The sequence below is a fragment of the Dendrobates tinctorius genome, unplaced genomic scaffold (assembly GCF_039654945.1).
Source record: "Dendrobates tinctorius isolate UK_male_01 unplaced genomic scaffold, ASM3965494v1 ptg000212l, whole genome shotgun sequence".
Taxonomy (NCBI): domain Eukaryota; kingdom Metazoa; phylum Chordata; class Amphibia; order Anura; family Dendrobatidae; genus Dendrobates; species Dendrobates tinctorius.
Genome location: NW_027361879.1, coordinates 1,375,341 through 1,400,583, shown reverse-complemented (window position 1 = coordinate 1,400,583; position 25,243 = coordinate 1,375,341). Strand labels below are relative to the sequence as shown.

The window sequence follows — 25,243 nt, the reverse complement described above, 5'->3', positions numbered from 1 at the left end:
GCCAAAGTAGTTTTAGATATTGAAGGATTTCACATGGAGAGCTACGCCTGTAGCATTTTGGCCATATTGTGTTTACAGATGAGCTTCATTACCCCAACTTGTCTAGATAGTGTCACATTTGTGTCTGAACATGCAGCCACAACCCTTGCCCTGGTCATTAGGTGGTGTCGCACTCATACCACAGACACTTCTGGACACCGACAGCATGTGGGAGTTTAGCTTTTAGATTGCTGAGACTAGTTGTCCCTTTACGGTTTACATGTTGTAGTCCTTAGGGCATGTGCACACGTCGCAGATTCCGCTGTGGAATTTTCTGCGTGGATTTTGCTCAATCAGCAGGTAAAATGACCTGCGTCTTACCTGTGGATTTAGTACAGATTTACTGCGGATTTTCTGCAGATTTTGTGCTGATTTCCCCTGCGTTTTGACACCTGCAGATTCCTATAATGGAGCAGGTGTCAAAACGCTGCGGATCTGCACAAAAGAAGTGACATGCTGCAGATTCAAATGCGCAGAAAATCTGCAGCATGTGCACTGCGTTTTTTGTTTTAAATGGGCTAAAATGATACTGTACATCACTTGCGGATCCGCAGCAAAATCCTCAACGTGTGCACATACCCTTATGCCGGTGCCCCTGCATGGTGTCTCCTTCTCCATGCAAGGAACTCGGCTTATTGGCTCTCAACCCAGTCCCCCGCGTGCTCCTGACTCCGGTGTACTCTCCGTAGTCCCGGCGGCACTGGCATCTTGCAGGTGTACTGATTATACTAAATGCCACTCAGTTACAAGCTGAGAACATTTAGTATATGCGTGCGCTGTCCCTTTAAGAACAGGAGCCGTGCCTGTTCAGCCCCATAGATAAATACAGTCATAGTGGTGACTGCAATATTTGCGCGATGTGACTAATTATATATTTATGGGGCTAAATTTTGAGCCTGAGTTTTCTATCTGGTGACCTTTCTGTGGGATAATTTACCATCATTGTGCTAGTATTTGGCTATGTGCACATGTTGCGGTTTTTGCTGCGGTTCCGCTGCAGTTTTGGCCGCAGCAGTTCTGCAGACAGTGTACAGTGTGCATATTATCCTATGGGATTTACATTCTGCTGTGCACATTCTGCGGATTTTTAACTTCGGAAAAGCTGCGGTTTTGAATCCGCAGAAAGAAATGACATGTCAATTCTTTTCTGCGGATTTTGCTGCGGTTTACAGTCTCCTCCATTGTAGAGATGATAAACCGCAGGTCAATCCGCAGGTAAAACCGCAGGTCATTTTACCTGCGGTCCCGCAGATAAAAAAATCCGCAGACCAATCCGCAGTGTGTGCACTTAGCCTTATTGTGCAGCTTGTTTGTATCATTTGGGACACATCGTGCAGATATTGTAGTCACCACTGACTGTGTATGTATCTATGGGGCTGAACATTATAGCCTATTTAATCTTTTCTATCTGGTGATTTTTTTTTGCAAGGATGGACCACCACTAATGTGTTAAAATTTGTGCAGTTTGGTATGCATTGAATGCCTTTACTATATTGACAATCTTGGTATACCAGCCTTTACAATCTAGGCATATCAGCCTTTTTTTGATGTGATATATTTTATGACCAGTTTTTTTGCTTCCTTCATCTCTATCCTATTTTGATTGTTTTCTCACCTTTGCAATCATGGTGAGGTAGGGTAGAGAAGGAGAACCTTCTTTGAGTGGGGTCGCCAAAACATCGTTTCTTTTAGGGTGTCAACCTCCACAGCAAGGCAGGCTGACAGGCCTAGGATAGGGTCACCTAGATTTTTGTCTCTGGTCAAAGCTAATTTTAGGCTGTGGTCCCTTTTGTCACTGGGAAGGTGTGTTTTTAAATGAATATTATTAAAAAGTGTTCTTAAAGAAATATGGGCAGAATCAAGAAACGGGGGCACTACCGAACTATTAAGGGGATCCAATCTTGACCTATAGCAGAGTAAGTGATTACCAAAGAAAAAAGAAATAGGCCACGAAGCAGGGGATCACCCTAGGCAGGAGATAGCATGAACAATTCAAATTTTATTCAACACAGAAAAACAGACAAAAAATTGTTAAAACCATTAAAAATGGTCAAACATATGACACATATACACATTGCACAAAGCTCATAATAGAGCATACCACCTACCGCTAAACACTCCACAATGGGAAAATGACCCTAGGTCCATGTAAACAGCATACCAGAGTGTGAAAAAATACGGTAGGTGGTATGCTCTATTTCTTTTTTTCTTTCTTAAAGGAATATATGTGCAGTGTACCAACTGCCAGGGGTTCCCAAAATACCCCCACTCAGTATTCTCGCATCAACCACCCCCACCACACTGTCGCATCCAGCTTTAAGCATCTCCTCTTGACACTTCACATCATCCAGTCTCCACCTTACCACACTTAAATTATTTCCAATATCCCAAGGCCAGAATATGCACATTCAGATCTGCTCTTCTGTACTGGGCTACTCACAAAATTCACCATCTGGAAAACTGACCATCTGTTGTTTGCTAGACCTGATGCTAATGCACCAAGCTGGAAGCCAGTCGTGAGCCACATATCATGGGCCCGAGAGCCACATTTGGCTCCCAAGCCACAGGCTGGGGACCCCTGGTCTAGTGCCTTCCATTTGTACAACTTGTACTTATATCAGAGGCTTATTAGAGCAGCTTCTACTCTTCCGTGACCTCACTGCCGATGTCCTGATTGACAGCCCGCTCCATGCTGCCTAAATGGCCTGTCACACTAAGCGATATCGCTATAACTTGTGACGTTATAGTGATATTGCTAGTGATATCGCTGTGTGTGATACTTACCTACAACCCGCTCCCCCGCTGGTTATCGCTGATCGTGCGAGAACAGGCTGGACTGTTTCTCGTCGTCAACTTCCTGCGGCGCTTCCTGCTGTGACGACCAGTGACGCGTGGAGCCGGGCGGGAGGACGCAGGATCGCCTGGTGTGACAGGTAAGTAGCGACCCCCGTCCCCAGCAATGTCGCTAGTGACATCTGCCTGTGTGGCAGCTCACTAGCGACCACTTAGCGATGCACCAGCGATCCTGACCGCGTCAAAACGCTGGTCGGGATCGCTGGTACATCGCTAAGTGTGACAGTACCTTAACTCTGGGGAGATGGTTGTCAGTTCACATGATATCCACAATAAGGGTCCCGTTACATTTAGCGATGCACCAGCGATCCAGACAACGATACGATCCGGTCAGGATCGCTGGTGCATCACTAAATGGTGGCTAGTGAGCTGCCGAACAGGCAGATCTCACTAGCGATGCAGCAGCGGTCGGCGGTTGTTACTTACCTGTTAGACGCGGCGATGACGACTTCCTCCCTGTGTCCACGCGTCGGCGCCAGCAGGAAGCTGCCAACGAGAAACGGCCCAGGAAGTTCTCCCGTGATCAGCGATAGCCAGCGGGGTCGCCGGTCGGAGGTAAGTGTCACATATAGCAATATCGTTAGCAATATCCTCGCTGCGTCACAAAATCGGTGACGCTTTAGCGATATTGCTAGCGATATCGCTATGTGTGAAGCCCCCCTTAACACCCTGTTGACAGAGCCACACCAGAAGAGAAGGCGCTGCTGTCAACATTGAAGTTAAATGAAGCAGGAGAGTCTCCGCCTGATCCGTCAGATCATCGCCAGGCATGTAATTAGCAACTACCTGCTGGTAAGTTCTTGGCCCCATAGGTAAAAATAAGTAAAGTCCAAAATAGCCCCTTTAAAGCAAGAAGTGAGAAGACTTTATTAGTATGGAATCTGTGAGTCCAGACCTCTCTAGTGACCATTTTGCTCCATCATTTCTTCTTAAAGGGGATGGCCAGTGCAGTGAGTGCCATTTATTTTATAGGGCTCTTAATTGGCTTTTATGGAAGTGTAGTAAAATCAAGTGTATCTAATGTAGCCACATCATATTTTCATGTGCTGTAATAAAGATGGGGTGCCTGTGATATCGGATCCAAAATGATTGGTGGTCAGTTAGCCATTAAAAGGTATCAACCACTGAGGACTCAATTGTAAATATTCTTCCAGCTGGGCTCAGAAATGAATGTGTATATAGGATGACTAGAGAGACTCAACGAAAAGAAAACTCATCCTGCAGTAACAGAATCCAAGCTGGTTGACGTCTTACATTCCACCCCCCCTTCTGCCCAAACTCATCTCTCTGCAACTCCAGGGTTCTAATACACGGCCACCCACACACTACACCTTATTGCTCACCTCTTTAAATTGATAGATTAACCTCAGGCACTCCAAAACCTCATTACACCGCAGCCACCAGACTTTAAGCCTGCAATCTTAACGCCTATACATATTTGTGTTCTCTACGCTACCTTCATGCATGGGAATTTATGTAATACCTTGTGAATGAAAGGTACTAGAATGCAATTATCAGCAATATTTCCTTTACTACACCCGCTTATAGCCCTTGCTGAACCCCTGCTCTCTGCCATTGAAATACATAAACCATTGATGTGAGAATACAATTTGATTTTCAAGGAAATGTTGATGCAATTGTTTTTGCTTAAACTGCAATACCGGTGAAGATGAGAGAAATGAAATTCAAGGAGAACGTCCATAGGGTACAGTGTTACTGTAGTTGGTGTTGCAAAGATGGCTCCTTTTTAACTCCAAAACGCAATAGTACAGCATGTGCATAGAGATAATCCTCCAAAATGATTTTGGAGACACTGGCAGGAGGATGACTTGTAATATACAACAGAACTGCAGCTACATCTGCTTGTATCGGAAACCCTCGGTCCCCAGTCCCGGGGAAGACCCTTTTGTACCTCTTATTGCTTTTCCCAGCAACATGTTCCCTAGGCCAGGCATCAGTCAGTGAAGACAACCTGGGACCAGTGTAAGGGATTGCAATGACCTACACATTGATGACTTATCCTTAGGGCATCAGTATCAGTTTGGTGACCACCCGGCACCCTCCTCGAGGGAAATGAGAGCTGTTCTGCAGTAAACTATCATGACCACTACACAGTATACAAAGCTGAGTTATATTGACCCGGTTTGCACACTACAGCTGGGGCTGCAAACTGCTGATATATAAGGGTATAAAGCAATTAACCCTCAATAAACTGATATTAAATGGCATTTCCTGGGGGGTAGGTCATCAATATCTAAAAATTAGAGTAGCCAGCTGACCACAGTAGTCTGTAATTCTTTGGAGCTTGGATCGACTCCACTCCTCAGGCAGGAAGACATGTAAATGTAGTGGAGATGGATCAAAAGTTTTATTCGTTCATATTAAAATATCCACAAAATATTCATAACAGACCAAACGCAAAGCACCACCAACGATATTTTGCTGCATGCATGGAATTTTAAATATGAACGAATAAAACTTAAAGGAATTTTTATCCTTGTAGCTGGATCCATAGGTCATCAATACTTAAAGGCACCAATAGAAATTAGGTAGGGCTTCGATCTGCCAATGACTGTCTCTATCTCGTCTCTTTGTCTCTAGATATAGGAGGTAGGCATTATCTCTCTATAGGAAGTTTGGTCAGGCCTTTGTCTTTATAGAAATTTGGAGCAGAACTTGGTGTCTATGGGAAATGGAGATGGCCTTTGTCTCTACAAGACATGGGGCAGGCCATTGTCTTGGTTGGTGTGGGACTTTGTCACTACAGGAATTGGGGGCAGGCGTTTTCATATCTGCTTTTGCTACAGGAAGTGGTTGGGCATATGGTTTCTAGAAATTGGGTGCAGGCCTTGTCTTTATAGGAAGTTGGGTCAGGTCCTTGTCTTTATAGAAAGTTGGGGCGGGCATTTGTCACAGCCGGAAGTCTCTGAGGAGGCAAAGAAAATAACCCCCACCCACATGAACTTGAATGTATGGAAGGAATAAAAGGCTTTTTATTTTTAGTTTAGATGTTCTTACTGCCTAATTTTAATGGGAATCATTGGTGAGCGGAGTCTCCCTTTAATTTTCCCCGATCTGCGGTGCGCCGTGGCGGAGTATTACACCTGCCTCTGTTCTCACTGTGACCTTGGTTGCGGAGCTCTTGATATGTTTTGCATATTCATAAAGCCTGTGCTGTTGGACACGCCTGTCTTGCAGCCTGCCCGCTCTCTAGATTAATTTGAAAGTGTTACTCCGTTTCAAATCTCTCTTAGCTGTAATATAAATGAGAAAAGAAGGAAGCGAGGGGGGGAGGCGATGCTGTAATTAGGCACAGACACCGCTGATTAACGTGCTGTACCTAATTGCGCAGCAAGCTGTCTTACGGTGTTTGTTTTTGCAGCCTTGTGGTGCAGCGTAACGTGTGCCTGAATAAGACGGGAAGATAGAAAAGTCAAGGTGTAAGAAGCCGCTATATTCTATTATTTTCCTGCGTCATGCAAAGCAAAACTGGCACAGAGCGCTCTGCTCTTTCTCAACACTTCGTGACGCTCGCCCATCTATACCTGTCACATGCATTCTTTCACTTCCAGATCTCACGGCCGGCAATGACTCGTCTTAATGGACGAGATTGGGCATATTCCTCAGGATATATCTATTTAATATAAAATGTGCTGGACAAAGAGTACACTGGCATTGTCTGTGCCAGAGATGATATATTGCCTTTTATAAACGACTGATAGGAGCGGGCTCGGGAGGCAGGAGAAGAGATGGGTGGATGGAATTAGATTGATTAGACTTAACGTGCTGTCCTTAGAAATAACTTTTACAAATCATGAAGTTTTTTGGCAGTCTCCAGTAGGATAGCTAATCCTAAAGTGGTTGACTTATAAATACCCCATGTGCAGATCTAAGGTTGTTTTCCACCTAGTTGAGGACCCATGGCTATTTTTAAAGGGTTGTCTACCATACAGAGGATGAATGGTAACGTATCGATCGGAGAGAGTCCAACAGGTGGGACCAGTCTCTCGACAAAATTGGCAAGCTCAAGTATTGCTACCTTAAGAGATCATCTTTGTAACCCTCCTGACATTGGTTGAAGTGGATGCCTGGTGAAAATAGCTGTCTGACCCCCACACATTAATAAGCTATCTATTACTTAAATAGGCAACAAAAGGGTTTCCAAGTGAAAATGTATCACTTGTCAAAGGGATAAGTGATAATTATTGAAAAGTCGGGTTCTAACTGCTGGTAGCTCCACCAGTGAGCAGACTGGGGCACTTATTTCCAGCCTCCTCTCCTTTCATTCTATATGAAAAGTCAAGCGTAGAAAATGATGGGGGAAGGCGGTTGAGCACGTTGCTCCATTTTAATGGGGACAAATGTGCCTTATTCTGACAATCAGTGAAGGTCCCAGCGGTTAGCCCGCCACATCGATCAATAAGTTATCTATCTAGTGGATAGATGATAACTTATTTTCTCTGGGCAGCCCCTTTAAAGGGAATCTTGTCAGTAGGATCAACCCTCCTAGACTGTCTATATGGGCCTGTAAGTTATAGGCAGTAGAATAAAATGATACCTTGATATCTGAGATCCAATGTATTATTCCAGAGGAATCTACGTTTTTCTTAATATGTAAATGAGCTGTTAAGATTTATGGGTCGGTCCCAGATCTCCCTGAGAATCTCCTTCCATGGGTTATTTTAAATTTAAAGAAGGAGCTACCAGTGTGAGGCATGTAGATCAGGAAAGCACACAGTCAGTCATTACATGTCTCACACTGGTAATGCCTCCTTTAATTAAAAATAACCCATGGAGGCAGCTCTTATGACCTACATGCCCATATAGGAGGGTTGATCCTACAGACAGATGCCCTTTAACTAGAGTCAACATCCTCTCCAAATAATATTAGGTGTACTAATAATATTAGAAAATACCTCAATTAGAAATGCAGTATAGTTATTCTGGTTTGTTATGCCACTTACCCCATGTGCAAGGCTTTGCAGTAGCTTAGGTATCCATGATTCTGACCACTAACTAACAGTAAATATATCAGTAGTCATAACCATGCATACCGGAGCCACTGCAATGACGTACACTTGGGGTAAGCGACCTTGCAAATTAGAAGAACTATACTACATTTCTAATTGGAGGTGTTTTCTAATATTAGTATTATTACACCTACTACATATTGTTATAGGATCTTTTAGGTGGAAACACCCCTTTACGTTGGTCATACTTGAACTTGCCTACTTGGGGTGAGACGAGTTGACAATCTAATGTGTCCCTTATCAGATGTCGGTCGTGATCTATTTCAACATGTCCCATTTTTTTGTTTACATGGGAGATGAGCTGCTACATGAAGTGTCAGCAAAAGCCGTAAGGCTCACAGCTATCTCTACCTACTCTCCCATGCGGAGTATGGCCTAGTGCTTCTGTGTTCTCTATAAGAGAGCCATTGCAAGACTTCTTTGAGAGGACAAATCTAAAATTAAACAGACTGGCTTCTTTTCTCCCCCGACTCCTGTGAGGATTGCAGGAGGCCCCCACATACATTGGACTGAGGACCGTTCTCGCCAATATTGGCACGTTTGGACAACTTTAGTCTATTATGTACCAATGAGCCTTAAAGTGTGTACGGCAAACCCTACTTGGGGGGGGGGGGATCCCAATATATTCCAATTTCAGGCATTTTATGGACAGTTTATGAATCGGGATCCTGACAGAAGGGCACATTATGATCTGATTTCTTGACCTTACCTGCCAATATTTTTGGTTTGTTTGCAGGATTTCAGACCCACCTCTGCCACACACAGAAGTACAGGTCAGAGCTTGCAGGGTGGATCCTTGAAGTTCTTGAACTCCTTTATTGTGACTATTTTTGCCAAATGTGCAAGAATATTGATTATGTTGGTAACTTAAGAATTTCTTTATTTCTTCCTCTTTGAGCCAATGCCCCTGCACAGCAATAATTCATTCCTCCTTAGTCCGATTGGCATTCCTAATGAGGTCTCGGCTGACCTGGCATGAGGTGGGATTTCTCCAGGCTCGTTCTTCACTGCTTTCCTTGCCTGATAAGGTATTTTATCAACTCCGGCATCATTTGTAGGTAGGGTGGTTTCCTATCTCGTAGATAGGGTCCTGCCTCGATGTCTCTTCCACATACCACCTCATACCACCAGGGTAAGTCCTTTCCTCTCGCAGCTTCAACCAGGCTCTGATCTACTTTACCCTGAATGGGTCGAGATGAAAATTTCAGATTTCATGTAGGCGTCTCACATGCCTTTTTATCATGTTCTTTTGACCTTTGCCCCTGTAGACTTAAAGAAATCTTGCCTGCTTTGTGCCCTAAAGGATTAATATAATGAGATCTGTGGCCGGATGATTTGCCTGCAAAATTAAGAAAGCAATTTAGTATAAGTTCCTACATTTCTCGTCAAATGCAGTATTTTGCAAATGATTCATAGATGAGACAAAGTTCCTCCAACAGTCAGTGAAACTTGTCCATATGCCACCTCCCTGCAAGATTGGAGAAGGTGGAGAGTCATCACACAGTTGAGGTTATCTTCCTTCATTTATTTCTATAAAACATGATTTTGGTATATAAAATAGCCCTCAGAAGCAAGCTCATGGCACAGTCTGGATGCTGAGATCTTGAGCAATCAGCAGTGATTTATGAGGGAAACAGAGTGATCAGTTTCTCCACAGTGCCCCCTCTGGGAAAATGAGGCATTACACTGTCAGGTAAAATTCCAGTGAGAAGAATGAGTTAATAAAGTGCCACTACTTTATTAAACATATACTGTAGATAAATCACACGTACCTTAGTTTACAGAAAAACAAAATGGCAAAACCTGTATTTTTCTGTCAGCTACGGAAATAAAGTGCCGCAAAAATGCTGCATGTGAACATAGCCATAGTCAGATTTTTCATAAAGTGTGTGGATCGAAAACCTTTCTAATGCTGTGTTCATGAGTTTGTTTTGCTGCAGGTTGTCAAAATTTCCTTGAAAACACAACATTTGTCGCTAGTGATGTTTTGAGCTAAATTTGGCTGCTTTTTAAGGTAAAAAAAACGCTATGCAGCAGATATTTGGCGTGTTTTGTAGCGGAAATCTACGCTTGCCGCCATGGTTTTATTTTCTGGTACGCTGAAAACCCAGTAGAGGCTGATAATTTATTAACAGGCTGTCTCCTTTTGGACTAACCATGCGCCTTTGGCTCATCTTTCAGCTGCTTTGCACCAGAGACAGAAATGTCCAAGCATTGACTACATTTCTGCAATAATCTACACCCCTTCCATGGCATGAATTATAATGAATTTGTTGGGATGTGCAAGGCCGCTAAGCTCCATCTACTTTTCTAAAAAGCTGTTGAAGCTGGCGCAAATCCTGTACTGCCCCTTTATTTTTTTTTATTATTATAATACACCATTATTTTGTTTTTTAGTATTTTTTTTGTAGTTCTTCGGCCCCTTTGTTGTTATTCTGACTGTAACAGCTTTAAATTGATTTTTTTTTTGTCAAAAAATTTGATTGTGAAAATCTGATCAACTATAATTTCTCACATACAGGAGGATCTATATTTTGAGTGGTCTGAGCAGACTCTAGTCAACAGTTTCCAAGAAACTGAATTTTCTGAAGAATTCTTTGTATTATTTGCAGTCTGTTGATCACTCATCAACTTGCAAAGATTTCACGCGTTTCCTTACTGCATGTTGCTTAATGAATAGACACTTGGAGGCAGTGTCATTATTGAGTTTACTAGATGGTGGCCTGATTCTAACGCATCGGGTATTCTAGAATATGTATGTAATCTGTCACCCCATTTTTGCCCCATAAGCTGGGGCCACCGGCATCAGGGGCTTATCTACAGCATTCTGTAATGCTGTAGATAAGCCCCCGATGAAACCTGAAAAATAAGAAAAACACGTTCGATTATAGCGCTACCGTCGGGAGATCTAGCGCCGCAGATCTCCCGACGGTAGCGGTGGCGTTCATAGTTCGAATTCCGCGCCAATTCGCGGACAGACTGCACCTGTCACTGATTGGTCGCACCCCCGTCCGGCCGCGACCAATCAGCGACGCGGGATTTCCGTTACAGACAGACAGAATTAGATGGATTATGTAGTAGATTCCCGCCTTTTTGTTTTCCTTTATCTTCTCTGTTGGATAAAAAAATGAACTTGCCAATTTTGACTGGGCTTCCCAACTATCTAACTTGTAGATGTCCAGACTCTCTCCTGGTGACGAAATGAACTACTGATTGGGCATGTTTCATTTCAACATGCCCTATCCATTATCTCCCTGCTGTGCCATGGTCAAAGATGTTGAGGAACTCTTTCCCATTAGACGCATACAGTTGTGCTCAAAAGTTTACATACCCCGGCAGAATTTTTGCTTTCTTTGTCTTTTTTCAGAGACTATGAATGATAACACTGAAACTTTTTCTCCACTCGTGGTTGGGTGAAGCCATTTATTGTCAAACTACTGTGTTTTCTTTTTAAATCATAATGACAACCCAAAACATCCAGTTGACCCTGATCAAAAGTTCACATACTCATTGAACACATGCGGTATCACCGCACCATATTCATAGACTGGGTTATTTATCTTGCGGAGACGGAGCATCTCCGCAAGATAGACATGCTGCGGTCTATAGAGACGCGCCGCATGTCCAGTTACACAGGGCCGCCGAATACGGCCCCGCAAGCATAGTGGAGACGGGATTTCATAAAATCCCCTCCACTATGTTGTAACATCTGGACCCTGCAGATTGGACGCTGCGGCTGTACGCAGCCTCCAAACCGCAGCAAATCCTGAAGGATTCTGGCCCATGGAAACATACCCTACAAGTAACTTCCTCACTTGTGACAAATGCCAGGAAAATTGTTCGGGATGCAAAGAAAAACCCACAAATAACATCAGCTGAAATACTGGACTCTCTAAAAACTAGTGGTTTGGCTGTTTCAAGATGCACAATAAGGAGGCACTTGAAGAATAATGGGCTGCATGGTTGAGTCACCAGAAGAAAGCCAAATGACCCTGATCAAAAGTTCACATGCCCCATTTCTTAATACTGTGTATTGCCCCCTCTAACATCAATGACAGCTTGAAGTCTTTTGTGGTAATTGTGGATGAGGTTCTTTACTTTCTCAGATGGTAAAGCTGCCCACTCTTCTTGGCAAAAAGCATTCAGTTTCTGTAAATTCCTGGGCTGTCTAGCATGAATTGCGTGCTTGAGATCTCCCCAGATTGGCTCAATGATATTGAGGTCAGGAGACTGAGATGGCCACTCCAGAACCTTCACTATGTTCTGCTGTAGCCAATGACAGGTCGACTTGACCTTGTGTTTTGGATCGTTGTCATGTTGGAACGTCCAAGTACATCCCATGCGCAGCTTCTGGGCTGATGATTGCAAATTTACTTCCATTATTTGCTGTTAACGTGCTGCATTCATCTTTCCTTCAACTTTGACCAAGTTTCCTGTGCCTTTGTAGCTCACACAAGCTCCAAAACATCAGGGATCCACCTCCGTGCTTCACAGTAGGAATGGTGTTCCTTTCATCATAGGCCTTGTTGACCTCTCTCCAAATGTAACGTTTATGGTTGTGGCCAGAAAGTTCAATTTTGGTCTCATCACTCCAAATTACCTTGTTTCAGAAGTTTTGAGGCTTGTCTCTGTGCTGTTTTGCGTATTGTAGGCAAGATACTTTGTGGCATTTGCGCAGTAATGGCTTTTTTCTGGCGACTCGACCATGCAGCCCATTTTTCTCCTAGTGCCATACAAACTGCAATTGCATTTTTTTAAAACAAAAACTCTGTGAATTTTACATCCCTGGATACAGTAATAAGACTAGTGACTGTTTTGACTTGTAGATATATTTTTACCAAAATGTTTTCTAAACCATCTGTAGAAAAGGATATAACACATTGACTGTTAAGAGAATGTCATCAGAAAATGACCTTTTATTAACATCAGTTTCTTATTAAATGTATTTTATAAACATTTTTAACGCTTTTTTTTTTCATGTCACAATGTTTATTAAAAATAAAAACTAGTAATCTTGCAATTTTCACACTAGCCACTGGGGCTTTTTTTAAACTTTAACTTCCTGTAGTTTCAGGACATGACACATGTACATTGCTGCTAATGTACACACTCTGATCCTATTAAAGCATCTAATGAGCGTGTACAAAGGTCATCGTGAAGGGAAGGGGAGCAGGGTCAGCTGTGATATAACCACATATAGAGGTGGTGATATCTGTCATTATAATCCTGCCTCTGATGATGACGAGCCTTGCTGTAAACCTTACGAAAGGAAGTATGAGTCTAAAAAAAAAAAAAATTAAGTTAAAAATTTTGAATAATGATGAACCCAGCGGTCAGATCCTCAATGATCAGTAACTTATCGCCTATCTTACACGTCCGATTCTTGAATCAATGGAGGCCGCATTGCTCGGACCTCTGCCAAACCCTTGTAAGGATGTCTCCAGGCTGCCTCCATTTTTTTTCCTAGTTTTTTGTTTTGCTTTCTGTACTATTGGTTTTCCGCTGAAATGTTAGTTTTCGTTGATGTCTATCACATAAGTGGCCAGTACCTCTTCTAGCAGTTTAGTGAAATGTGATTTTTTTTTGTTTGTTTGTTTTTAACGGTCTAAATTTTTTTTGCCTTTATTTTAAAGGAAAAACTTGAGAGAAAAAAATGATTCCCCATCGTAACATTCATTAGGAAGTCCTTCAGGCTCTCTAATGATCAATTTTTTCACTGTCGCTGCTTGCCAAGCAGGGGTCTAAATAGGTTTAGGCTGTTTCTTAGTAACAGAGGACGAAGCCGGTGGGGACACTGCTGGTTCTATACACTCCTGCGGAGACCGACGGTGTCCCTTCACAAGGTCCTTAAATTGGTTCTTACTGTGCAATATGCATTTTCGATTTTGGTGGCTGGGCAACGTTCTCTGCTTTTGTTTCAGTAGATGTTTATCACATGTAGTTTATGGCTCAGGTTACGCTTATGGTATTTTTATTATTGGATATGAAGTTCTTGAATATGTTGGTGCAATATTAATAAAAGTTATGTACAATGATTGCTATTATTTGAATGGCTGTTGTCAACGTGACTTCTTACTCTGGAACCAATAAAGTTTAACCAATAAAGTTTATGCTACAAAACATAAAAGTTATGAGATTTTTTGCAAATGTTAGTTCAGAAGCAACCATTATACTCTTATCGGGCTTCGGTATGTTGGGATCTCGGCATGTATTACCTTTGTAACCTGCTTTAGTGGTTTAAAGCATTTCTTACAGAGAGGTAAATACATTTCCTACATTAAAAAGAGCAATAACGTAATATTTTACATTTCAATAAAGAACATTGTCAATATTTCAAGGCTTTTTCATTCTTTTACCAATGTAGGTTTACCCTTGGTTGACCCTATGACTGTGGATTGCAACTGACGCAGTTACCTAATGCAAGTCTATTGTCGGTCTGCTCCTTTTCTTAGTAATGATTCCATAATGTGGCTGAGAACATGTTAAGAGATCAAGAATTCCAGGAGAAGGGTAATTGCCCAATCTTGGCAACATACTTTTGTATTTTTCAAGTGGGAACAACAAACATTTTTCAATAACCCAACTTTACGATCAGATGATCGCAGATGAGCTTACTTCTGAAACCAAAATGTACAGCACAGCTGCTGGAGAAAAGTGGTATTACACGTTTGCCATTCAGATGAATAGCTAACTATGGTATGTAATAGGTGGTAGGTTAGAGCTTGCCAAAATGAGGGCTTCTCTGTGGTAGGGCCGAAAAGATGGGAGTCCCCTTTCACGATATTTATATGCCTTCAAACGGAAAATAAAGAAGTTTCTATGTTACCACCTATGAAATTTATGCACTATCCAGTAGATATTACTGCTCGCACAGAATGTGGTCCAGATACCCATTATTCCTAAATTCAGTGAAAGAATGAGCGCCATATTTGAGCACGCGCAATGCCACTCACTCCATTTATGGTCTACGGTACTTAATGAGATTGCCAGGCGTTGAATTCAACCATCTATCTACAGTATCTGTCCACTACACAATGAATGGATCAGCTTTGTGCTTGCTTGTACATGCTGCTACATTCATTCATGGAGGAAGTAAGCGCGAACTAGGGATCTGGACCCCCAATGATCAGACATTTATCGTATCCCACTAATGTTTAGTATTTTTATTAAGACACCAATTGGGATAAAAAATTAAATGCATATATTACATAAACCACCTTGCCTTAAAGGGTATATGTCGTTTTAATTTTTATTTCATAAGTCCATAGTACACATGAAAATAAGCAACTTTTGTAGTATATCTTGTCAGGGAAATCAGCTTCTTTCTCTGGCAAAATTGATCAGCCATTCTCATGATTCTTTACTACTTTGGATGGTATAGGTACATCCAAGGTCGTGTCCTTGCATTTGATGAAGGCTTCAGCACTGATTCCGCATTTTTCCCTGCACATGACAGCTGATGTGACAAAAATGTTATTTTGGTCGCCGCAACATTGCAATAAAATGTAAAAACATCGTATTTACCCCCAAGTGGTATCAATAAAAACATTAGCTCAGCCCACGTAAAATAGGTTCTCATCCAGCCAGAGAAATAGAGACTCTACGAGTCTCGGAAAATGGCAACCTTTTTTTTCCCTTACAAATTTAGGATTTTTTTTTTCACCACTTAAAGTAGAATGTAGACATGTTTGGTATCTGCGTACTCGTACTGACCTGGAAAATCAAATTGTCAGGTCAGTTTTATCATTTAATGAACATGGAAAGTATAAAAAAAAATGTGGAATTGCACTTTTTTTTTGCAATTTCACTTCACTTGAAATTTTTTACCCATTTTCCAGTATACTACATGGAAAAATCAATGGTGTCATTCAAAAGTACAACTTGTCCCTCTCCTGGTATGCATGGCCTCCTCATCCCTCTCCTCGTAGGCATGGCCTCCTCATCCCTCTCCTCGTTGGCATGGCATCATCCCTCTCCTCGTAGGCATGGCCTCCTCATTCCTCTCTTCGTAGGCATAGCCTCCTCATCCCTCTCTTCGTAGGCATGGCCTCCTCATCCCTCTCCTCGTAGGCATGGCCTCCTCATCCCTCTCTCTTCGTAGGCATGGCCTCCTCATCCCTCTCCTCATAGGCATGGCCTCCTCATTCGTCTCCTGGTAGGCATGGCCTCCTTATCCCTATCTTGGTAGGCATGTCCTCCTCATCCCTCTCCTGGTAGACATGGCCTTCTCATTCCTGTCCTAGTAGGCAGGGCCTCCATCTCCATCCTAGTATGCATGGGCCCTATCAGATAAACATTTTAAAAAAATTAAACCATTTTACTTGATTTTCTCGCAGCTTCCTGTTACGATGCCAACAGCTGATTTATGCTTGTAAGCAGCGCATGGCAATGACTTCATGCGCTGCCAACAAGCAGTGGACAGCTGCCGGAATACTCACTGCTCCCCACGCCGGAACTATGGGTGTGTGGAGCAGTGATTATTCATTGATCTTTAATAGCGGGCATAGTGTTGCTGCAGCCGCCATTTTCCAGCAGCTGCTGGGTGTTCACGTGTACCTACTGCTAAAGGGAATGAATATTCTCTGAATGCAATGAATATTCATTCTCTTTAATAGCGGGCACACGCTATCAGCCAACCGCTGCAGGAGCCAGCGGCTGCTGCTGCTTTCTGTGCCCACTATTAAGGATGAATGAATATTCACTGCTCTCCATGCCTGTAGGAGTTGCAAGCAGTGAATATTCATTCCCTTAAGTCGCGGGCCTACTTGAAAGCCCGGCAGCTACAGGAAGCCGGTTCACAGCCTGTTTGCTCTTAGAGAAATGAATATTCACTGCTCTCCACTCCCGTGGGTGTGGGGAGTAGTCAATATTAATTTCTCTTTAGCAGCAGGCACAGGACTTAGCTGCAGCAGCTGGCTTCGGCATCTTGTCCACAGCCAGAGAAGGTACTTCCGGACTATAAGATGCACCCGCCATTTTCCTCCTCATAATTGGAAGAAAAAAACGTGTCTTATAGTCCAAAAACTGCGATATATATTTTTAGCAGATATAAATGCCGCTGTTCTCCTGAAACAAGGACTGTGTTTTGTTTTTTTTTGTTTTGTTTTTTGCACGTCTCTCTTGCTGAGATATGACCCCCTTCTTTCCTATATGTAAATCTAGTCTTCTAGTCTTGGTAATCAAGTGAGCATGGTCCTCAAAACTTCTATCATCTTCTTGGAGACCACGCCCAGTTGACTAAAAAAATGCTTGATTTATATACAGGGAAGAGAGAGCTATATCTCAGGGACAGAGAGGCGCAGGAAATAATGAAAAACAATGCCAGATTCAGGAGAACAGTGGCATTTACACTAGATAAAATTACATATTAATGCCAAGTGACAGGGCCTAATTAGTTTTGCCCTAGGCAATGGCCTACTCTGTCTATCCCTCATTCTGCCTCTGCTTCAAAATGTTCCAAATCCCTATCTTTCTCTGTAGGAAAGAAAATACATTTTATTCTCTGATCTGAGCTGTCAGGCTGTGTGCACATCACAGTATAATGGAGGAGCTGCTGAAGGGATGCATTCATTGTAATCCTCACTGTTCATCTAGAAATGTAAAAATTCAGCTACAGGAGTTTTTCCCAAACTCTCCACAACTATGTACTGCAGGATGGCTCTGTGGGAGCAGGTCTTCCTTTCAAGTCCTGGTTTACAGAAGAGATTTGATGAATATATGCAGGACCTCAGCTGTTGCACTTCAGATGCTGCTTTTTTCCTTGGGTGTCAAAAGAAAAGAAGTCACTTACAATGCTTGAAATTTAAGGTTATTAATTGCTTGTATGAGAGAGGCTGTAGTTTGTGGCTGATATTACCCAACACTCAAAAAAGGGAATAGCAGCAAGCCACATTCAATAAATATAAGGTAACATTTATTGCAAGAATCACAGTAAAAACAATGCAAAGGGTAAACAAAAACATAGAAAAGGAGGAGGCATGACGGTAGGCAGGGGATGGGTGTAGGGTCAAAAGGTAATGGGACCTGCCATCAATTTGTAAATGTTATTTTTTTTTTTTAAATAAAATGAAAAAATGTCCAATGTTCAGTTTCTGATCTGTGTTCTATGTTCTGTTGGGAAAAATAAGGCTATAAGAAATGATTGCATTTTTGTTTTCTTTGCATTTTTCAAAGAGTCCCAATTTTTTGGGAATTGAGTTTTTACTTGTATTTGTTTGGGCATTCTTTATAATGGTACAATGGGCTTTATCATTGTCAGGGAACTCTGACCAATAGGAGACAGCCAAAGGTAGTTGTCCAGTGTCAGGAAAAAAAAAAGGTGAATTTTCCCTCCACCCTCAATCAGATTCACTTCTATGTAGAAGTCTTGTCTGGTATGGCCATTCATCCCTAATCAAGGTAATTCTATGGAGCTACAATGCCAGATATGAGCAATAGCTATAAATGATATTGTTTCTGGGGGAAAAAGCGCTTATAGTTTTTGAAATCCTACACCATGGAAAATAAGTTACCTTATGGCAAATGTTGACTGCATCTGCGTATAGGTATCTAGCGGATAGTTGGGTTCTTCGAAAGCGTAGATCCATTTTTCTCTTGAAGTATTGAGCGTATTAAAATGCTGCAGTAACTTCCAGCTCCAGGTTTTACAGCTTGTGTTGTGGTGAGCAGTTACATTGTTATCAGGAGATAGTCTTTTGATTGACCAGAAAGTTTAACCAATATAAGAATTGCCGTCTCAGGTGTTTTTCGAGGCTTCTCCACTGGTGAAGACTGTTGCACGTCAGCAAATTGTTCGCTGCCCGCCGAAGACAGATGGAAAGCTCGGCACATTTCAAGTTCTAGATTTACATTTCTTTGGCAGCACAAGCTTGTTGACCTTAACAAACATCTTCTCCATCATGTCCCTGCTGGCTTTGTTTTATTGATTATTTTACTCGCTTTGTTCTCTGCCACTAGCTAATAAATGCACATATTCCCGAGAACGTGTGCTTTTTGTGCAAGCGGGTTATGCGTATGGCCCCTATTATTCCCTTGAAATCGTCACAGCATCCTGGAAACATAAATTCTTGATTACTTGGAGAAAGGTTCCCACTTAATGGTGCGTTTCCACTACCTACAAATACGAGTACTTGTTGGTGTCATTCTCCAGATCCAGTGTAGAGAATAAAACTATACTTACGGTAGTAATGCTGGAAAATGACGACATAGGTTTAGATGGACTTATTTGCCTTCAATCTTAAGAAAGGCTTTTCCATAAGGAAAAAGTCAATTTTTTTAGCGCTACCCATACATTTATGTAATCATTTGTCTGAAGGCTATTCCAAGGTGGTCTTCCCCTTACATTTGTACACTAGGTTAGGCAAAATTTGCATGTGCGGTCAATGGGGAGAGCAGTCAGTTAGCAGTTTAAAAGGGTTATTCCTATTAGGAAAAGTTATCTGCTGTGCCAGCAGTCGGACCTCCTCTGGTCCTAAGAATTCGGCTCTGATATTGCCGGTGAGAATGGTGCTCTCTTTTCCTCTATATTTTCTATGGGACTCCCAGAAGATACAGCAGTCAGCACTCTTTGGCATTTCCATGGAGAATAATTGGGGTGGTTGGTGCACAGGGTATTTTGGAACCCATTCTCTGGATCATTAGGAAGCGTCTAACATGAATTTCTAACCTATAATTTGCATAAGGTATAACTCAGTAGAAATAAAAGGAGCAAGTGCTGAAATTCAACATGAATTGGGTGAGAATCGCATTGGCCCTATAAGCCTATACTGAAATCAATGGGCACCTCAGCTTTTCTTAATTTTTCTCTGCAGAGAGCTTGGGCTGAAAAGGAGATGTTTGGTGCTACAACTTGGCCCAATTGGCTTGAATGGAGCTATGGTGCTGTTCTCTGAACAGCCCTAGACCAGGACTAGCTCTGTACAAACATATTGATCTTAAGGGGGTTTTACACTAAGCGATATCGCTAGCAATATCGCTAAAACGTCACTGGTTTTGTGACGTTTAGCGATATTGCTAGCGATATCGCTATGTGTGATACTTACCTCCGACCGGCTCCCCCACTGTCCATCGCTGATCGCGCGAGAATGTCCGGCTCCATTTCTCGTCGGGCGCTTCCTGCTGAGACTTCCTGCTGTGACGACGAGCGACGCGTGGAGGCGGGCGGGAGGACGTCAGGATCGCTGCGTGTGAATGGTAAGTATCGTGCGCTGCGTTGCTGCTGCATCGCTGTGAGGTCTTTCTGTATGAAAGCTCACTAGCGATCATTTAGCGATGCACCAGCGATCCTGACCGGGTGGGATCGCTGGTCGGATCGCTGGTGCATAGCTAAATGTAAAAGGGCCTTTACTGTACAGTCTATTTACCATATCAGGATCAAGAAGTGTTTCTCAAAAACAATCTAATATATAAAGCTCAAAGTGTGTATGTATGTGTGTATGTCCGGGATAGGCATCCGCACCATCGCAGCTACAGCCACAAAATTTGGCACAGTCACACGTCTGGACCCCGAGAGCGTCCTAAGCTATGTTGTGAGGCGAAATTTTAACCCCGCGCGTTTCAATTCACCAAACAATTTTGCCCCTATCTACATACTGGGGAAAAAGTGTGTGCGCGTCAAGCCCCGCCCCTCATTATGATGTCATAATGCTCCTATTTGTATAATGGGGAAACAGTGTGTGCGTATCAAGCCCCGCCGCTCATTATGATGTCGTAATGGTTGACTATGGGATGGAGGATGTGTGATGGATATATGGGTACTGGACTATGGGATGGCGGATATGTATGATGGGTATATGGGAACGGGACTATGGGATGGAGGATATGTATGATGGGTATATGGGCATGGGACTATGAGATGAAGGATGTGTGATGGATATATGGGCACGGGACTGTGGGATGGCGGATATGTATGATGGGTATATGGGCATAGGACTATGGGATGGAGGATATGTGATGGGTATATGGGCACGGGACTATGGGATGGCGGATATGTATGATGGGTATATGGGCATGGGACTATGGGATGGAGGATATGTATATGGGCATGGGACTATGGGATGGAGGGTGTGTGATGGGTATATGGGCACTGGACTATGGGATGGAGGATATGTATGATGGGTATATGGGCACGGGACTATGGGATGGCGGATATGTATGATGGGTATATGGGCATGGGACTATGAGATGGAGGATATGTATGATGGGTATATGGGCATGGGACTATGGGATGGAGGATATGTATGATGGGTATATGGGCACGGGCCTATGGGATGGAGGATGTGTGATGGGTATATGGGCACTGGACTATGGGATGGCGGATATGTATATGGGCACGGGACTATGGGATGGAGGATGTGTGATGGGTATATGGGCACTGGACTATGGGATGGAGGAGATGGAGGATATGTATGATGGGTATATGGGCACGGGACTATGGGATGGCGGATATGTATGATGGGTATATGGGCATGGGACTATGGGATGGAGGATATGTATATGGGCATGGGACTATGGGATGGAGGATATGTATGATGGGTATATGGGCACGGGACTATGGGATGGCGGATATGTATGATGGGTATATGGGCACGGGACTATGGGATGGCGGATATGTATGATGGGTATATGGGCACGGGACTATGGGATCAAGGATATGTATGATGGGTATATGGGCATGGGACTTTGAGATGAAGGACGTGTGATGGGTATATGGGAACTCGACTATGGGATGGCGGATATGTATGATGGGTATATGGGCACAGGACTATGGGATGGAGGATATGTATGATGGGTATATGGGCACGGGACTATGGGATGGAGGATATGTATGATGGGTATATGGGCACGGGCCTATGGGATGGAGGATGTGTGATGGGTATATGGGCACGGGACTATGGGATGGCGGATATGTATGATGGGTATATGGGCATGGGACTATGGGATGGAGGATGTGTGATGGGTATATGGGCACTGGACTATGGGATGGAGGATGTGTGATGGGTATATGGGCACTGGACTATGGGATGGAGGATATGTATGATGGGTATATGGGCACGGGACTATGGGATGGCGGATATGTATGATGGGTATATGGGCACGGGACTATGGGATGGAGGATATGTATGATGGGTATATGGGCACGGGCCTATGGGATGGAGGATGTGTGAAGGGTATATGGGCACGGACTATGGGATGTGGATATGTATGATGGGTATATGGGCATGGGACTATGGGATGGAGGATATGTATATGGGTACGGGACTATGGGATGGAGGATGTGTGATGGGTATATGGGCCCTGGACTATGGGATGGAGGATATGTATGATGGGTATATGGGCATGGGACTATGAGATGAAGGACGTGTGATGGGTATATGGGCACGGGACTATGGGATGGCGGATATGTATGATGGGTATATGGGCATGGGACTATGGGATGGAGGATATGTATGATGGGTATATGGGCACGGGACTATGGGATGGCGGATATGTATGATGGGTATATGGGCATGGGACTATGGGATGGAGGATATGTATGATGGGTATATGGGCACGGGCCTATGGGATGGAGGATGTGTGATGGGTATATGGGCACGGGACTATGGGATGGCGGATATGTATGATGGGTATATGGGCATGGGACTATGGGATGGAGGATGTGTGATGGGTATATGGGCACTGGACTATGGGATGGAGGATATGTATGATGGGTATATGGGCACGGAATTTGGGATGGCGGATATGTATGATGGGTATATGGGCACGGGACTATGGGATGGAGGATATGTATGATGGGTATATGGGCACGGGCCTATGGGATGGAGGATGTGTGAAGGGTATATGGGCACGGGACTATGGGATGTGGATATCTATGATGGGTATATGGGCATGGGACTATGGGATGGAGGATATGTATATGGGTACGGGACTATGGGATGGAGGATGTGTGATGGGTATATGGGCACTGGACTATGGGATGGAGGATATGTATGATGGGTATATGGGCATGGGACTATGAGATGAAGGACGTGTGATGGGTATATGGGCACTCGACTATGTGATGGCGGATATGTATGATGGGTATATGGGCACAGGACTATGGGATGGAGGATATGTGTGATGGGTATATGGGCATGGGACTATGGGATGGAGGATATGTATGATAGGTATATGGGCACGGGCCTATGGGATGGAGGATGTGTGATGGGTATATGGGCATGGGACTATGAGATGAAGGACGTGTGGTGGGTATATGGGCACTCGACTATGTGATGGCGGATATGTATGATGGGTATATGGGCACAGGACTATGGGATGGAGGATATGTGTGATGGGTATATGGGCATGGGACTATGGGATGGAGGATATGTATGATAGGTATATGGGCACGGGCCTATGGGATGGAGGATGTGTGATGGGTATATGGGCATGGGACTATGGGATGGAGGATATGTATGATAGGTATATGGGCACGGGCCTATGGGATCGTGGATATGTATGATGGGTATATGGGCACGGGACTATGGGATGGAGGATAATTATAATTTGCTATAACTAACCACAGTTAGTTACTATGCCCGAGCAGCGCCGGGCTGTTCAGCTAGTTATTTATATAAATCAATTTTATTTAAACAGCTAAAATACAACACAATACAACAGTAATACGATTGGTGCCTCAAACCATGCAAAAGAGGCCAGCTAAGAAGGGGACAGATAAATATCCATAGAAAAATCCAATCACAGAAAAATTGCTGAAAATATCAACTATATCATACAAAGAATCAATTGGTATCAATTTAAATAATATAAATATTCTGTGATGTCTGCACTCAACATATATCAATAGGATTCAGTACTTAGCTCTATTTCTTTTCCCTAAAAGATGCAAAAACATTAGTAGTATAGCCTGCATGTGTCCACATGCCAATGCTTAATAAAAGTGCAGCGTGCATACAAAGGAAAAGCAAAGGGCCCAGATCAGTTAGAGACATGACTTTGCCATCAATAGAAATCCCCATAGTCCTCTACTAACTCAGCGTCGCTTATTTAGCCAGAGAAAATTAAATAGTGAGCATCCCCTTATCCTATCCATATTACCTGGGCTAATTTCCGCTCTGTAAATTCTGTGTCTGGTGACATGCTGTGCCTCCAAACCCTGACACGCGTTTCGTGGATGCTTCTTCCTGGGGGGATTTACATTAATGGCAAAATCATATCTCTAACTGATCTGGGACCCTTTGCTTTTCCTTTGCACTTTTATTAAGCACCAGCTGAAGAGCCCGGCGCTGCCCGGGCATAGTAACTAACTACGGTTAGTTATAACAAATTATAATGATTATATATATATATTGTGGTGTAGTGACCACTGTGTCCACTAGGGGGCACTGTATGGGTGTCCCAGAAGAGAGGATGAGTGGCAGGATGCTGAATGATTATGTATCCCAAGGTAGGTGGCCTTGGGATGGAAGCTTGAATATGTGTGTTGATCAGCAGAGGTACTGCTGAGCTTTTGTTGCACTGTGTCAGGGAGAGCTTTCCAGGTAGTTGGTGAGACGGGCGTGACCAGCTGCCTACAAACCCACCTAGGGGTGGGTTTCTAGAATGCCATAGTAATGTATATGTGTGTGAATGATTGAAGGACCTGTGATGAGGTCATAGCCATGTGATCTGGTGGGCGTGGCTACAGACCATATAAGGTGGCCAGGGTAGGTCACATGAGTGAATGCTTGGACCCGGTTGGTCCGTTTGGAAGGTCCCACTGGAAGATGTCTGCCTTCCTGAAGTGCCTGTGCGTTTAATGGCTGCACCCGTCTGAGAGTTCCCAGGGGAGGGAATGGACGTCTGCAGTGTGGTGAAGCAACCATGAGGTAACGCTGACGGGGTGAGATAACTGTGAGGCTAGAAAGCCTGCGTATTGGACATTGCATAACCTAACCTGTGTGACTACAGGGTTAAGAGTGGAGCTGTGTCATGGACACTATGCTGTAAGATTGTTGCATATTGCTTTGGCTTATGATGCCTGAATAAACCACATGGACTGTTGATGCTTTATGGAAAACCAGTGCCGGATGTGATTATATGGCTGCCAAGCGAGTGTCCCCAACCTTAATAACAAGCGCTACCTTACAATATATATATATATATATATATATATATATATATATATATTATAACATAGCGCTGTAAGCGTCACTCTGTCCGAAGCCTTTATAGACTGCGCAAGTGCGACGCGCCTGCACAGTCTGGCTCCAGACAGAATGAGGCAGCCAGCGGTGAGTAGTGTGTATGGTGCCGGAGATGGCGGTACCGTACACACTGCATAC

At 43.4% G+C, this 25,243-nt stretch overlaps 1 protein-coding gene across 2 annotated transcripts in view; it reads left to right on the top strand.

Moving 5' to 3' along the window:
• RPTOR (regulatory associated protein of MTOR complex 1) overlaps positions 1 to 25,243 on the top strand; it is a 371,474-nt gene that overhangs the window by 151,830 nt on the left and 194,401 nt on the right. The gene's annotated exons all lie outside the window — the stretch shown is intronic.